General features: G+C 35.1%; 1 protein-coding gene across 1 annotated transcript in view; it reads right to left on the bottom strand.

The window, feature by feature from the left end:
• Nucleotides 1-18,351, bottom strand: part of PPP1R1C (protein phosphatase 1 regulatory inhibitor subunit 1C) — a 113,992-nt gene that overhangs the window by 93,011 nt on the left and 2,630 nt on the right. The gene's annotated exons all lie outside the window — the stretch shown is intronic.

Here is an 18,351-nt window from a genome sequence, read left to right as displayed (position 1 = left end):
GAATTGACTTTGAATTGAAGTAGATTTATGGAACTGAGGTCATGCATTTTTAGGATTAGTTATTCCTTGGAGTCTGTGTTCTATGGAACAGCTGTCAGAGGTAAGATAACACTCATCCCCTAGATTGCCTGGCAGCATATTAGTGACTCAGCATATAAGTAGATATGAGTAGTTAATCTTAATTGCCTGACTAGCGATGTAGGATGTCTAATTGGAGTTTTTTAATGATTAAGAGCAATAATTGTTTTTCAGGTAGTTATATTGAGCCTATAGTAGGTACATTGCTAACATTATTAGGATAGTAATTACTCAGTAAACATTTCCTTATAACCACATTGTGCTTACTCTTAAGAGGCTCTAGTAAGTTGATTTTTAATACCAGTGGCTCCATTACTAATGCATTGCTTCCAGGAATGTTATGCATATTTCATATGAAATTAGAATGAGAACTATTTATTTTATCCATTATATCTAAAGTAATGTGTTCCATCCTGAACTCGTCACCTTTCTCCACTCCTCTGCAAATGTGTTCTGCCTTTTTACGAAAGGCCCTATCATCTATAACCTTAACTCAAACTTCTTTTTTATTGCCACCTCCCTCTCTGCCATCCAATTAGGCAAGTCCACTGACTCTCTATGCATTCAGACTTCTCCCACACACCATTCTTTGTCTTTAGCCTCAGAAGCCTTTCTAGAATAAAATCTGAGCTTGTGAGCCCTTCTGTTTGCTGGCTCCTAATAATTCCTTAAAAATATTTATAGTACCCCCTCCCCAACATAGTGCCTGCTTGATCTCCAACCCCACACAATGCCGTTCCTTGCTGCATCATACTGGACTCCTTTCAGTTCCTTGAATCTTGAATGCCTTACTGTGTCCCTGTTTTCCCCTTTGTCTTAAATGGTTGGTCTTCCCTGCCTTTTTTTTCCCCCCAAGTTTCTCTACAAACTTTTTTCTCCATTAAGCCTACTGACTGGGTTATGTGCTCTTACTATGTGCTTCTAAAGTATACTGTATTTCTGTTAGCACAAACTCCATCCCATTTCATTTTGAATCCTCTCATGTAGCACACTATGGGGCCTATGATAAGTAGTAACTAACTGTTAAGTGAGTAAAATTTGGGTACTGTGCTGAAAAATATGAGTATCACCATGGGACAGAACAGTGGGATTTCTGAAAACCATATCATAATTATAAAGCTGAATGTAACTAAAAATTTTGGAAAAGAGAGAACTGAGGGCAAAAGAGTTGTCTGTCTCCAAACATATGAAGTGTTCTCGGTTGGAAAAGGTATTACACTTTTTCTGAGGTCTTTTAGAAGGACATACTAAGATCGATAGTTGAAGGATTCAAGAAGGATATTTCAACTAGATGTAAGGCAGAACTTACTAAGAAGTAGAGCTGTCTAGTCATCACCATGATGCTTCAAAAAGAACTAACCTGGGGGCGCCTGGGTGGCTCAGTGGGTTAAGCCGCTGGCTTTGGCTCAGGTCATAATCTCAGGGTCCTGGGATCGAGTCCCGCATCGGGCTCTCTGCTCAGCAGGGAGCCTGCTTCCCTCTCTCTCTCTCTCTGCCTGCCTCTCTGTCTACTTGTGATCTCTCTCTGTCAAATAAATAAAATCTTTAAAAAAAAAAAAAAAGAACTAACCTGTTCATCACTGAAAATGGTCAAGTAGACTCTGACTAATCATCAGTTGAAATTCCTAGAGAAAGTAATTCTGCATAGAGTTGAGATTAATAGAATCAATATTGTGGCTTTTGCCCATTTTACTGCATGCTTCCTTTGCTTGTCAAAATTAATGGAAGAGGATGGTTTTAGTGGAAGTTAGGGTGATTATTGAGCACTCCTTTTTTTTAGTGATTATTTACACTTATGCCAAGTCCAAATGGTAAGGTTCATTTTCACACACACACTAACACACACATACAGAGGCAATTTGAAAAACATCATAGAGGTTATCAGAGTTTTTAAGGTTGGAGATGCCACAAGACTGAGTTAATGTCCACTTGTAATGGAATGTGAGAAACTTGTGAATTTAAACCACTACCAAACTGTACTCTATACTTAGCAGTATTTTTTCTAGCTCTGAGCTGCTAGAAGACGTATTTCTGATAAATATTTCTAGAAATTAGTAAAGTGAAATATAACTGAGCATATTAAAAACTGTAACTATTTGGTAAAATAAAGTAAGAGCATTCTAAGTAGGATAAAATATCTGTTCAAATATTTCAGGTGGAAATGGTTAGAGGACAACTAACCTGTCTGACTAGAGATTCAGGTTCAAGCCTAGGAATAAAGTTCGAGTTGAAAGGTGCCTCATTAGTGCAGTAGGTAGTGCGTCAGTCTCATAAAGTTCGAGTTGGAGAATTTGGCTTGATCCATACTGTCAAGGATCTTGGATATTAGGCTAAGAAATCTAAGTATCACTCCATAAGGAGCAGAAAGCGAGCAAAGGCAGTGAAATACAAGAATACTATTTGGAAAAGATCAGCAAGAATATGTAGAGTAGGTCTCAAATATAGTGCAAATTACACGGACCTTTATCACAGTAGTTTAAAATTTTGGCAATTTAGGTGTTCCTTTATAATTCCAACCATGTTGATAACAACTGATCCTTGAACAATGTGGAAGTTAGGGATGCCAACTGCTGATGCAATTGAAAATCTTCATTTAGCTTTTGACTCCCCCAAAACTTAATTACTCATAGCCTGCTCTTGACTTGGAAACCTCAAAAAAAACATAATATGTAACTATGATGCTTAACTTTTGTTGAAACAATTTATGACTTTCTTCTTTCCTGAACTTTTACTTTTCCAAACTGTCCCCAGTGACAATTGATCTCCATATTTAATTGACTTCTGATTGAATTCAGTGTATCACAAAGCTGTCTGACTTGTATTTCACTTTCTACAGAGGCCATTTCCATGACCATGACAGGAGTCTGTGAAATCTTATGCACTCCGCATGTGGTCAGTGAATTATAAGTATTTGCTTTGTGCGTGCACCTACAATTACTTTTCAGTTGAGTAGAGATACTGTTGTACTTATAAAATATGGCATTTTCAAGCATTACTGATTTTATTGTAGCTTTTTGTCATTATGTATTATTTTCAGCTGTGGGTGCTAAAAACACAGCTGTATGTGAGTATTCTCAGAGTCATTTTCTGTGAAGAGGTCCTCAGTTGGAAAATGTACTATAAGCTGATCTTATAAGAAAGTAAGGTAGAGACAAGAAAATGTTACTAAGAAAACCTTAAAGAAGAGAAAATACATTTGTAGTATCGTACTGTATTTTTAAAAATCCAATCCAAAATACTATAAAAAAATCCATATATTATAAGTGGACCCAAATAATTTAAACCCATGTTGTTCAAGGGTCAACCATAGTTCATGTTTTTAACGACCACCACCCTTCTTCACCAAAGGAAGCTCCTTGCTATTTGCTTGGCTTCTGGGAGAAAATACAGGTGAACCATTTCCCAATGGGATGATTGATGGCAGTTAGGGTTTTGTTTTAATTTTTGTTTTCACCATAGCTCTGCATGGAATAGTTCTACAAGTTACAGAAGAAGAAATTGAGAATTACAATGTACAGATATTTGAGATAAACTTATAAACATGTCTTTTTTTGTATATGCTTCCTACTACCAAATGTTTACCAAATGTGGCAATTAGTATGGATACTAGTGTATTTATAATTTGGATTTGAAGTGCTTAAAACATGTAAATCAGTGCAGATAATGAAGGATATTAATGAAAAATCTTAAATGCCAGTAATTTTATTTTTCAGTTTTGAAATAATCATATCAGTGCTGTCTTGGTCATTTTTTTTTCATCAAAACAGTAAACTAAAGCTATTAATAAAAAATAAAATCTGAGTATTCTGTTCTAAGAAATCTTACTCATTATTACATAATTAAATTATTGATAAAATATAAATTTGATTACTTATGTATAAATTATGTTTTAAGTTGCTTTTACTTTTTGTTTTATCTTGTTTCTTGCATATATTCATTGTTCTGTAAAATTTGGTGCAAGAAATCATATTTCATTTCTTCTTAATTTATCTCCAAGTTTCAGGTTTCTTTTACATCTAAGAAAGCTGTGTTCTCATAACAGCTTGATGCTAAAGCTTTTCAGATTTTTTATTCAAGTGAAATATAAGCCTATAGCTCCAAAGACTTAATATAATTAAATATATATTTAAATTTATATTTATATATAAATATTTATATTTAATATAAATATTTAAATTTATATATAAATATTCATATTTAATATAAATATTTATATTTATATATAAAATTTATTTTTAAATAAATATAATTAAAATAAGAGGAATTCTGTGTTCTAGCTGCCGCACAGAAAAACTTAATATTAAAAGGGGGTGAAAAAGAATCTCATAGAAAGTGGATTGTGGTATGTATGGAAGAATTGTCAAAAAGAATGTCAAGCTAGGATAGAAATAAGGAAATGGAGCTGATGCCTGCAATGAACTCATTTTTATGTATCATACTAGAGTATATCCATAATGATAGACATGTTAATAAGTATCCAGATAACAGAAATACATAGAATACAATCTTATCAGACTCAGAAAATAAAAAAGCAGCTGGAATGTTGTAATGTGAAGCTATGTATAGATATGCTTGCAAATAATTCACTGGGGCCAAAGTAAATTGTTTCAATGGATTCCTTTTGTAAAAAATGAAGGAAAGGAAGAAGAAGGTACAAGGTCCACTCTAAAATTATTTTTCTTACCATCATTAAGTTCCACTTATACAGAAATCTTACAAACCATTTAAATGGATTTTTTAGGTCAAGTGGTATAATTTAAATGCTTTTGATAAGTAATGAACTGTTTGATTTTCAATATTGACTATAGGTTACTAACTATTCTCTGGTAGCTTATCATTAAAAAAAGGAGATAATTTAAGGGGAATTACTAGGTAAAATGTTTATTTCATAATTCAAAGGAAATGAAAAGAAAATCTACCTCCTATATGGACCTACATGCTAGTTAACATAGAAGGAAATTATATAGTCATTCAGTGGGATAGATTACTCCTATTTGATGGTATTGAATTGAACTCTTGAACTCCCATTCTTTTGTAAGAAAGCAGTCAAACTGATTATATATTCGGTTTTCCACCATCACCATTTTACTAACATTTAAAAATCAGTTTCAATAATTTAAAGACAGCAAAAGAATAAAACTCATCATTAGACAAAACATACTAAGGCTTTAAATTGTCCTATAAAATATAAGAAGTCCCCAAATTATTATTATGCAAAAATAACTGTATGTGCAGTCACAAGTTGCCTATCATGCTTAATTCAAAACATTTATTTTTTTTAAAGATTTTGTTTATTTATTTAACAGAGAGAGAGAGATCACAGTAGGCAGAGAGGCAGGCAGAGAGAGAGGGGGAAGCAGGCTCCCTGCTGAGCAGAGATCCTGATGTGGTGCTCGATCCCAGGACCCTGGGATCATGACCTGAGCTGAAGGCAGAAGCTTAACCCACTGAGCCACCCAGGTGCCCTAATTCAGAACATTTCTATACGAAAATAATGAAATAACCAACCCAAGTCTTCTACTACTTAAATGTACTTTCTCAGATCCTCAGAACCCTATTTTGTAGCCCTGCTACACAGAAAGGACTTAACTAAAGTTTGATACACATGGAAGGCCTTGTGACTCAATCTTTCTTTTTCTGACTCACATTAAAACCTGTTACTTCTATAATCCATTCCTTCAGAGTAACACTAGTCGACCAAGTCATTGACAATCATGTAGAGCAAAAGAGTTAGTAGATCCACTCACTGAGTTGCTATTTTTACTGGAGTAAAGCCTTCCAGCTGGAGTGGTGAATGGAGGTTTCATGGAGGAAGGGGGATTTGATCTTGGTCTAGGAGGATAAGAAGAACTACAGTAGATAGGAAGGGAAGATGACATCCCACTGTGTGTACAGATCAGTCATAGTCAGAGTCAGCTAGAATCCAAATGTAACTGTTAGCCTTCCAACTATTGTTTTGAATCAAGACAATGGTTTTTTTATGTAAGTGCAGACGTAAAGGTAGGCAAACAGAAACATGAATAAATAACAGCATCTAACTCTAAGAATGGAATAATGGGTGAGATTTATTTTTCTTTTTGGTTATGTTTTTGCTTATATAATAAAAAAATCTAGAATTAGTAACTCTAAGGTCTTCTTATCTAATAAATTATCAAAGAAAAAGAAAATGGTGTAGAATTGCCACTGTAAAATGAACTCACTTACATAGGGATAGAAAGAAGTACATTCTGTATTATATCAAAGAGAATCTCACTTGAGGTGCCTGGGTGGCTTAGTTGGTTAAGCGTCCAACTCTAGATTTTGGCTCAGGTCCTGATCTCAGGGTCAGAAGATTGAGCCCCATATTGGGCTCTGCACTCAGCGGGGAGTCTGTTCAAGATTCTCTCCCTCTACCCCCTGCTTCCAGAGTCTGTCTCTCTCTCTCTCTAAAGTAAATAAATATAAATAAACAAAAAAATAGAATCTTACTTGGCCAAGCTACAATGAGGAACTTGCTTATAGTTACTTCCAGAAATAAAATAACAAGCGTATATTGCTTATTTGTAGAAAGAAAAATGTTGTTAATGTACTGGCAAGTGCATTGAACTTGGGTAGATTACTTTCGTTTAAATTTCAGACTACTAATTTACTAGCTTCTTTGACCTTGAGCAGCTCACCTATCATCTTCCTGTTGTAGAATGAAGGTTATATTTATCTCACAGAGCTTTTGAGCATATTATTAGAGGTGAAAATTATGTTTTCTAAACTACAAAACTACTGAAAGGAAGATACATCACTATTAACCACTTTAAATTTGCCTTTGAGGTTTATTAATTTATTTACTTGAGGCGGAAAGAGAGAGAGAGAAAGAGAGACAGCATGAGCAAGTGGAACTTGAGCTGGGTAATTCCATCACCCTCAGACCATAACTCGAGCCAAACCAAGAGTTGGCAACCCAACTGATTATACAACTCAGGTGCCCCTGCCTTTAAGTTTATACGGTTTTTAAAATTATTTGTAGATTTGAGGTATTGCTTTTGTCTTTTATGTCCTAAATATACTTCAAAATGTACTTGAGTGTGTTTCCTATCCTGTAAGTGTCCATATAAAAGTATAGCTAGTTTTTGCCTTCCAATGATGGCTATGAACCATTGAACTAGCATATGAAAATATCTTTGGTCATCTCCAAGACCCTGAACAAAAACGTGCCCTTCATTGGCTGACTAAAGCAGGAGTTCTGGGCTGTTCACCAAGTAAAATTACCTGTGGCAGAATTTGAGATGAGCCATTTTAGTTCAATCATTCATGGACATTTTACTTCACTGAAATGTGATGGTGAGTGGGTCTTTGGCATTATTTCTTGAAAACCTTTTAATGATTAGGGTCAAGTAAGCAGTGCTTAGGATCCATGAAGGGAAAGTGGATAATCCTTAGAGTACTTTGGAAAGCAAATCCAGCCTGAGTCTGTCCTGTTTGATCTGAAATTCCTGCACATATGGAAAAGTTATTTTCAGTAGGAAAGTACCTATGGCAAATGAGCAAGTTTCCTGTATTCAGTTTTAGAGCCCTCAGCCAAAAATAAAGGAGGCAATAGAAAAGAAATTATGAAGTAGTAATATTAACCATGGTCTAACACAATTATTTTCATTTTTCTCTGTGTATTTCTTTCCTTTAACTAAATCTCAACTTTAGTACAGTTATCTACAATTTAGGTAATAAAGATTAATAGACTATGGAGGAAATAACTGACTTATTTAAAGCAAGAAATAAGAATGATGTGCAGATTATGATTAAATATATGAATTCCTCATGAGAACACCTCATGTGCCTTATCATAGCTAATTAAGAGCTTGGACAGGTAAATTATAGGATACAAATTACAGCTTATAAAATATCAGTTATGCAAAAGTAAAGCTGCTCTAGTCAATCACCCATTATATAATTAAGTCTGCCAAAGTCTCTCACACAAGCCAGAGTGGAGAAAAAACAAATCTACCATCAATAGTGTTGCTGGCATACATAATCTCACTTGATTCCAGCAGCACAACCAGTGTTGGAGTTATCATGGTCTGCACTTCATGGAACTGGAAACCAAGACAGTGATTCCCAGCCATGCCATGTTCACTGATTTTACCATTAGGTCTCAACTATATACAGACCACTTCTCAGTCTTAAAGTCATGGAAAAGCAGTTTGGAAATTCCTGTATGATTTTGGAATAAAGCAATAAATGTCCTAGACTGAGCAGAGGCAACAAAAACATAGAGGGATAGAGTCAACCTATACAATAGAATTAGCAGAAAAGCCATTGTTAGATTTCAGGGGCAAAGGGGGAGAGAAAGGTGTCAAAGGGGATTCCAAGCCTGTGTGGTTCAGCAAGTAGAACAATGGGTATACTATTAACATAATTGCTGAGGTTAAGTGTTAAAATGTTGATTTTTTTATTTTTTAAGATTTTATTTACTTGACAGAGAAAGCACAAACAGGAGGAATGAGAGAATGAGAAACATGCTCCCCACTGAGCAGGGAGCCTGAGGTAGGGCTCGATCCCAGAATCCTAGGATCATAACCTGGGCTGAAGGCAGATGTTTAACGGACTGAGCCACGCAGGCACCCCTTAAATGTTCATTTTAAATTGAATGACACAGGGGCGCCTGGGTGGCTCAGTGGGTTAAAGCCTCTGCCTTCCACTCAGGTCATGATCTCAGATGATCATGATCATGATCATGATCAAGCCTCTGCCTTCCACTCAGGTCATGATCTCAGATGATCATGATCATGATCATGATCAAACCCTGCATCAGGCTCTCTGCTCAGCAGGGAGCCTGCTTCCTCCTTTCTCTCTGTCTGCCTCTCTGCCTACTTCGATCTCTGTCTGTCAAATAAATTTAAAAAAAAAAACGTGAATGACACATTTTGGCTAGACACTGACTTGCATTGGTAGCAGGAAAAGCTTACTTTTTATATCTAGTTATAATACTTCTTATATTCATGAATTATGAAAATGGAAATAGAAAATCTACCTGCATGAGAAGATAGTCTTAAATCAATATTTAGTAAATGTAACTTATTTTTTAAATGCTCTTTTGATTTTAAAAAATAGTAATCTCATCACTTAAATCCATAATTTCAATGTTTTTTATTCATGGTTTTTCAAATATTGGGATTTCTTTCTGATCTGTTGGTTTTAAATTCAAAGAGTTAGAAATTTAAATAATTATTATTAGCTTTATTCCATTTATATTTATATAAACCTTTTCTAGATACTTTAATAGGTCCTGGCCTTTTCGTAATTCAGGTCATTTAGTGGAGGTTGATTTTATTACATAGATGAATTGCCTATGATATTTGGACATATAGTTGGGTATTTGACTTATATATGCATATGTGCATGTACATGTAGATCTGTGTATATGTTTTATAATATTTTGATATTTTCAAATAGGAAAGAAAGCATGAAATGATGTTGCATTGAGTCAAATATTTGAGTCAAATTATTCTAAAAATTGAATTCCAAAATAACTGTTGTTCTCATTCTTCATTTGGGCATTCAGTTCTGTTTTTACAAGCAAGTCATTATGTATTTATATAGAGTCTGATTCTAAAAATTGTTTCCTTTAGTGATAGAAAATTTCTCCCAGAGAATGAGAAAGAGGGAACAAATGAACAAAAGAATGAAAGAAACAAGGAAGGAAGGAGAGAGAGAGAGAGAGAGAGAAAGGGAGGGAGGGAAGGAAGAAGGAAGAAAAAGAAAAAAAAGAAGGAAGAAAAAGAAAGAATAGAAAGAGGGAGGGAGGGAGGAAGGAAACAAATTTTCTAGCTTTTCTTATTTTACACAGTAGTTTTTCTTCAGCATTATTGCCAAGGTCAAACTGTAATTGTACTCTAACCAGACTTGTCAATATATCTCCCTTTGATCACAAATTAGCTTTGTTAAGCACTATAATTGTCCCTATATCAAATTACTGTGAGTGCTGCAAAGTCATTGAGTTAAATTCAAAGATTATCTTCTACCCACAGCACAAGAAAAACTCACAGATAATAGATATAACATTTTCCAGCACGTGCCTGGGCCCCCTGAAATACTGGGGAAGACCTGAAGGAAACAGAGTATGGAGAAGACTGTGACAACAAATGGACTGAGAACAAAAGACTGAGCCTTTGGGGCATTTCAGTTTAATCCCCTGGTAAATTCCACTACCAAATCGTGTCTGGAATTGCTGGAGCAGTGTCAGATCACTACTTGATCAAACTCAAGGGTAGAAAATGGTGGGAGAAAGGGGAAAAAATTTTCCACAGTTTGAAGCTTACTCTGGAGCTATTCTGAAATAAATATAGAAATAACTCCTTTCTATTTATTACACAGGTTGGCTAGATTTTTTTATTAGAGGTCGTCAGGTACGACTGATTTACTGTTTGTCTTAAATACAGCTATGAACTAGAAGACAATTAGTAGTTAGTAACTTTTTCAGTTTTAAATTTGAAACTGAATGTGTCCTTAAACTCTCCATAAAAACGACGATAATGTGGTATATGTGTATTATTCCGAAGATACAAAAATGTACTTCAAAGGTTAGCCTTCTAATGAATATATTTTATATTTAGTGAAACATAGTAGTGTTAAAAAAAGAAACCGAGGGGTGCCTGGGTGGCTCAGTGGGTTAAAGCCTCTGCCTTAGGCTCAGGTCATGATCTCAGGGTCCTGGGATTGAGCCCCGCATGGGGCTCTCTGCTCAAGTGGGGAGCCTGCTTCCTCCTCTCTCTCTCCGCCTGCCTCTCTGCCTACTTGTGATCTGTGTCTGTCAAATAAATAAATAAAAATCTTAAAAAAAAAAAAAAAAAAAGAACCCGACATTTCAGAGCCACTTGAATCCAGCTTCCTAGAGGAAAATCCACTTTCCTGGGGTAAACTTTTCAGGGAGCTAACAGCCATCTGAAATCTGTATCCAGACCTGAGTGATTCTAGTGTCTCTACTCCTAAGTGCCATGTGCCTGCCACCCCAAAATAATAGTTGCCATTTGTCAAGCACCTAGTTTTTGTACTGTACTTTATAATTCTATAATTGAATTTACCAAAATGTAGACATTTCTGTACTGAATTGAAATACATTTTATATTTTTGCTACATGCTGTTGATTCTACTCTCAATATACATGTATCAAATTATAAATGTCTCAGCTAGGTTTCTCCATGAGTGCAGAGAGAGTGACTTACCTGTTTATGAAAACAGGTGTTAGGAGTGGCTCACACTATGTCCTAATCAGAGTTAAGTACCCAAGAAGATAGATTGCCATTGGTTTGAGGACCTTTTTTAATCTTTTAAATTGAATAGCTCATGGGCATCCAACATCTACTCAACTAGATGCTCAATCTGCTAGTTTGAGTAGATATCTCTATTATACTATTTTGGAATAAATAGTAAGATTTTAGCTCTGACCCAGTCCCAAAATTTAAAGCCCTAAGATCAAAATAATTCATACAAATGCTTTATAGATTAGTAATATGGGAAATAATTTCCTCTATGTCTTGGCCAGAATTAATCTTACCATGGTCTGAGCAGTTGATATTTCTGTCATTTACAATTGTATCCTGCTTCATGTAGACATATTATTCTCCACTATCTAAATCACATTTAGAATAAGTACTCAGTAAATGTTTATTGAATTGTATTGAATGTATAAACCAATACATAGCTTTGAGAGTTGTAAGTGGGAAGACAGTATTGGAATAAAAATGCCAGACAATGGATGAAACTAGTCAGGGAAAATTTTTGAGATTTAAGTGAGTTTCATGCTACAATTTAAGTAAGAGAAATTGATGGAAAAGATGGAGACTAATTTACACAAATGAGCCTGTCTAGACTAAGCTTTAAGATCTGGCAAAGGAACTAAAAGAAGGAACCAGAAAAAGAAAGCTTTGCCAAAATATGGATGGTGTATGGAAGGAAGTAAGAACAAATGGAATGGAAATAAATGTGAGCAATCAAGTGAGTGTTTGATAGAAATCTATGGAAGATTTTTAGCCTCAATAATCATATACTATTAGAATATGGATTTCATTTTTGGTCAAATACAAATCTACGAAGACCTCTATTGCTTTTTGTAACTTTATAGTCATTAGTAGCTTTTTTTTTTTTTAAGATTTTATTTATTTATTTGAGAGAGAGAGCAAGCGGGGGGAGGATCAGAGGAAGAGGGACAAGCACACTCCATACTGAGCCCAACACAGGGCTCGATCTCAGGACCCTGAGATCATGACCTGAGCTGAAATCAAGAGTTGGACACTTAACTGATTGAGCCACTCAGGTACCCCAGTAGCTTGCTTTTTTTTTTAAAGAAACTTTTAAGGCACTCGTATTTCATGGAAACTTCTTTTGTAAGTAAGACACACTCTGTTGGACAAATAGCACAATATAAGATACATAATAATTCCATGATTGTGTATTCTTATCCTGATGAATAAGGAGATATGATATAGCTTCTCTCTTATTGAGAACCCCCATCTCTTGAGGGTAACTGACAGTGTCTGACATGACAGCCAGAATTGGAAAGGAGCTGGGTCGTCTTCTGATAAGAAATATAAGTTTAAGGAGAACACAGCATTTCTCAGCATGGGTATAATGATGCAGGGGGTCCTATGTCTTCAGCATCTGCTTGGTTGCAGGCACTGTGCTAAGCATTTTCTCACACCTCAATATCCCCCTTACGAAAGGAGGAAACTGAGCCCATAGAGGTTAACTGTACACTCAATGTCTCACTGCCAGTATCTGACAAAGCTGAGATTCAAACACATGTATTACTCCAAAGCCAGTGCTTTACCTGCTACCAACATTGTCTCTTTACATCACGCAAAAGTACCTCCAAGTTATTTTCATCTGCAGTATCCCCCACAAATAGGCAAAGAACAAGAAAAATGAAATGAATTGATCCCTACCATCACTCTGTCATATTCCACTAAGGTATTTCTTATTAAAAATCAACATAAAAAATAAGCAGTATATATTATTCAAAATGAGCAGAAGTAGTAATTTTGCTGAAACAAAGTAGAACTATATCATAGTTTAATGATTTGCCCTTTCATTTTTTCTTTCATTTGATTTGAAGAATATGCTAGTGCCTTTGAATACTTATAGTATAGCAAACCTTGGCATTACTCAGAACTGGAACCTCATCTTTGGCTCACACCTATTCTGACTGAATGGGCCACTTGGCTGCACAGATTGAGTATTTATGGGAAAATAAGTCAATCAATTGTGTAGTGCATGAATCTCTGAAAGCCACATGCATCACTTGTGTGTAAATCATTCAGCATGGTTTGGCATTCAATAACTCATAGAAATAAATGCTGAGGAAAAAAATGGCTTTTCTGGAAATTCCTTAGAAACTGATAACAGTTAACTCCCAAGTAATCTTCCAATATTGGGCTTTTCTTTGTTTTATATTGCCATTAATAGTGAAAAGGCAAAATAAATGCTGAATAAACAACAAGGATTGCAGATCAGAATGAATTACAACAACATCCCCACAGAAGAGAAGAAAACTGAGGATGAAACAAAACTGTATGGACTGTGAGTCCCTTACAGTTTTTATTTGAGTGCATTTGATTGGAGGTCCTTGGAGGTGACAGGCACCTCAGGTGTAGGATTGATGATTTCTTACCTATCCTTATGTTCCAGGAAAATCCTCAGTGTAATTCTTAGAGCTTGCACTCAGGGTACACTTTACCTTTGACTACAAATCAAACAGAGGGTCTCCATGATAAGAGATTGTGTGTATATGAATGTCCTAACACTAGAAATAAATCTCCACTTTAACTTTGTTGACCTTGCAAATCCTCCCAACATCAGAACTTTCTGGATTTTGAACAACTCAACCTCAGCCCAGCAATGTTCTCTAGCTATTACCTAATTTCTCAGGGTTATCAATCTAGAGCTTTCAAAATCTCGTTAGTTAATTTAGTGTCAGAGTCCCCAAATCTAAGCCTCGTTTAGAAACTCATATGCTACATCCAGAATGGACTGTGGCTTCTTTTTCAGTCTGTGGAGTCAAACAGCCCAATCGATTGGGAGACCCAGTTCTTTCTACTGACCAGACTTACTATCTTACTACCTCAAGGTTGAACAGAGAAAGTGTGATATTTAATTCCTATGTCTTATATTAATATTTAGGATCCTCACCTATGTGAGAAAATGCTTTTGTTTTTATGCCTCATTTCTAAGAATGTTTAAAGCCAAAAGTGTCAAAGAGAAAGTCAGTCTCCCCAAAAGTCAGCTGTGATAGGAAGTTCAGTAAACAGCCCCAGAAAACTATTTTACTTTGTATTTCTGGTCCCACTTTTTAGAGGTACAATAAACTTTTAAATGGCACCAAAACTTCTGGGTACTTACCCAAACCTTCACTAAGCTCCAGGCCTCTTACAGTTCACTCATGCATAACAGGCATCAGATCCATTAAACTTAATTGTAACCATATTGTCTCTGCTTAAAGTAAGTGAAAGAGAATGAATTCCACAAACTTTAATATTCAGAAGGCCTAGGATGGCTTTTTACTGAAAGACGATGTCTAGCTCTGGGTTCCAAGGCCAAGAGACAAAGAGAATTTGGATAGAGTTCATTAAGGCTCTTACAGAGACTAGGAGTATTCAATTTAGAAACGAAAATAATAAAGAATTAATTTTTGTATTTGAAGAGGTGGGCAAATAAACTTTTATGGAGGAGAGTAAATAAGGAATTATTTTAGAATAAAGTGAGGATATTGCCCAAGTTTGATAAAACTATTTTCTAACATCTAAAATTAATGGATCTGGAATTGAAAAGTAGGGGTAATTACGATTCTTCTTTGAGATATACGAAGTAGAGCAAGTCTCATGCACTTGGGTTGATTTTTGTATCACAAAAATCACGTTATTTCACAAGGATGTGTAGTTAGATTAGGTACTTTTTGAAGTTCTTTCCAATTCTAGATTTCTAATACTGTTAGCCAAATATACATTCTTCTCGTAAATCTACTTAAAGACAAATAATGTTTAAGTAGATCTAGAAATTTGATGAAGTAAATTGCAGAAGTTGTCATCTATATTTTGCATCTTTATTTCTATACACAGAGAATGGCATCTGCATTTCTAAATAGAGAGGATTTGTATGTATTCCTCTAAATAAAAATACAGAAACCAAACCAGTTAACTCCAGACAATATAAGAGTTAAAGGGAACAGCACCCAATATAAGAATAGACAAGGAAGCTCTATAGTATAACCTCAGAGAGCTCATGATAAATAGGCCCTTAATCTTAAAATGAATTGAAAATACAGAAAAATAAGCAGTTTTCTACAAGGTTACTCTCACCGTTAGCCCCAGAAAAATATTTGAAAAAGTTGAGATTTTTCTTTGGTGCTTTTCTACCTTTACAGGTCAGGCTTCAGATCTCTTTTTACTGCCATCTGGCTCTTTACAGTCATTCCTAGAAGGAAACATCTAATTTCTGCTCTCTCCACCATAAAGACATACCCTTTGCTATTAAATTTTTGGGGGCCATGATGACTTCAATTCAAAATTTTTAGTTCTGCTTCCCATTGTTTTGACTTAAGTTATGGTTGTTAACCTATGCCAAGGGTGATATATCCTAAACAGGTTGTGTATCTGTTTCCATAGTGCTTCTGCTGCAGATAATTCTGGGCCATTGGATAGAAAAGGACTGAGGGCACATTTTGCTGCCCCTGAAATCCTACCAATCGAATGCCTATCTCATCTATGTGTTTAGACCAGCATGGATCAATTAGCAAACAAACAGTATGGATGTACAAGTTAACATATCTTTCTGTTCTATTTCCCCTCTATCAAATATAAACAATGCATATATATTTCTTTTTTTTTTTTTTGAAGATTTTATTTATTTATTTGACAGATCACAAGTAGGCAGAGCAACAGGCAGAGAGAGAGGGGGAAGCAGGGTCTCAGGGCCCTGAGATCATGACCTGAGCCAAAGGCAGAGGCTTAACCCACTGAGCCACCCAGGTGCCCCTGCATATGTTTTTCTGAATCTAAGAGCAGACCAGTCTTTCACATACTTCTGTAACTGACTATTTCTGCAAACTCCAGGAAATTTTTTTTTTTAAAGAGAAGATATGTTTAATTCATTTAACAGAGATTATAAGATACCTATCTCTTTAAATGAATTAGAAGGGTTAGTTAATCATGTCTCTATAAGGGAAAATTTAATTTTCTTCCCTACATTAATTGGAAATAAAGATTTTCAGGGATTTGAATTTTAAACAGCATTAATGTTAGGTGCTTCTAAGAACACTCAGTTATTTTGTGGGGAATTTAGTAAAATTGAAGAGATTTATTTAATTTACTAGGATTTAGAGCTGTACACAATTGTTATTTGTTAAAGAACATATTGCTTTTAGGGCTAGAATAAATAATTGCTTTAAAAAGGTCATTTAACACTTGAGGTTTTTGTTGTTACTGTTATTTTTGTTTTGTTTTGTTTAGTAGAGAATGTTCAGGTAATATTAGGAACAAAGAATTTTTGGTTCAGTCAGAAGTATTAAATACAAGTGAGATTATGAAAAAACTTGTTCTTATGTTAACATTTAAATATTACATGCAAAGGTTGTCTTCCAGAACACATCAGCTAATGACACCTAACATTTGTTTCACTTTACAGTTTTCAAGGGGTATTCACATTAATTCTTTAAACCATTTTAGCAACCCTGTGAAGAAGAAATGATGGACATTATCTCCACATTATGGATGAGAAAATAAAGCTTGGAGATGTTGTCCTTTACCCAACTAAGACCACATGGATAGTGAAGATTAGTAGCTAGGTTTGGTTTGGTTCACTGTGGGGTTTGGTTACTGTTTGTTTGGTTTGTTTGTTTGGTTCTTTCATTTATTTCTCCAGTAATCATTGTTCTAGATCATTTTTACTTGGGAAGCTATGGAAGTGTTTGATCTTTTTTTTTTTTTTTTTCCCCTGCAAGAACCTACCATTAGTCCAGAAATCCCTGTTTGTTATACACATTGCTATACATAGGCAGGGCTAATCAGTCCCTTCTAAACTATTCTGGTTTCCAAAAAGAGGATGAAGAGGAAGGGAGATGACATTACTAAAATGACACAATTCTCTGTGAGATGCTATTTGCATCTAAGTTCTCTCCACTCGTGTTTTAAAAGAAAATTATGGAGTCAATAAGGGAAATAGAACAATGCCATCTAGTGATTAGGAGTTCTGGTAAGAAAAAGATTTCTAGAGAAAATCTAAATTTGATTTGCAGCGATATTTAAGTATAATTCCTAACCTACTAAATTTAGTGGTCTAGATAGAAGATTTATTTAAGGTTTGGATTTGCTTGTCAGTGGGCCCTGAAAGTCTAATCCCATTTACAGAGAATTTACTATGTAATGCAAACTGATGTGTTCTGGCCAGCATCGTGCAGTAGAAACGCACGGGGTTTAGAGTCAGAATTATCTGAGTTTGTCTGTATAATCTGTCACTTAGAGTGGAGTAACTTTCACCAAAATTACTTGACCACTCTAATACTTGTTTTTCTCATCTATAAGAGAAAAGCACATAGTTGGCTTTCAAAAAATATTAGTTACTAATTTGGGGGCTTGAATGAGAGCTACAAGGGTCATTTACATAGCTTCGCTATATTCAAACAGTAGTAGTACCTGTAGCAGGACACTTAGAAATCAAGTTGGGCAACACCTTTTAAGGCTGACTTACAGGGAAGTAAGTTCTAGGACACTGTGGAAAAGTTGCATGCTGTGAGCAAGGACAGTGATGGAAAATTACCATAAAATCACTTCCAATCTAAGAAGATTTTATTTTATTTTTCTATTATTTATTTATTTGTTTGTTTTTAAGAGAAAGAGGCAGAGAGGGGCAGATGGAGAAGAGAGAGTATTAAGCAGGCTCCACACCTAGTGTGGATTCTGACACAGGGCTCCATCTCATGACACTAAGATCATGACTTGAGCCAAAATCAAGAGTTGGATGTTTAACCGACTGAACCACCCAGGTGCCCCAGAAGATTTTAGTATTATGATTATTTGTAAACTATAAGTGCTTACCATTGTACCTCTTTTTAAACCAAAACAAGTTAACATTTATTAAGTATGATAATACATTTGAAAATGATTTTTAAATGCTATAGCACTTTAAAGAAATAGAAATAGAAACAAATCCTATTTTCATCAGGAACTAATTTGCCTTGGTTTCCCATCAGCTGAACACCTTCCTGGATGTAGACCCAATGATGAATAGTCTCTTAGAATTTTACTTTCTTATGTA

Source organism: Meles meles, chromosome 9 (genome assembly GCF_922984935.1).
Source record: "Meles meles chromosome 9, mMelMel3.1 paternal haplotype, whole genome shotgun sequence".
Taxonomy (NCBI): Eukaryota; Metazoa; Chordata; class Mammalia; order Carnivora; family Mustelidae; genus Meles; species Meles meles.
The sequence above is the reverse complement of the archived record's forward strand: the minus strand, read 5'-3'. Positions and strand labels throughout refer to the sequence as shown.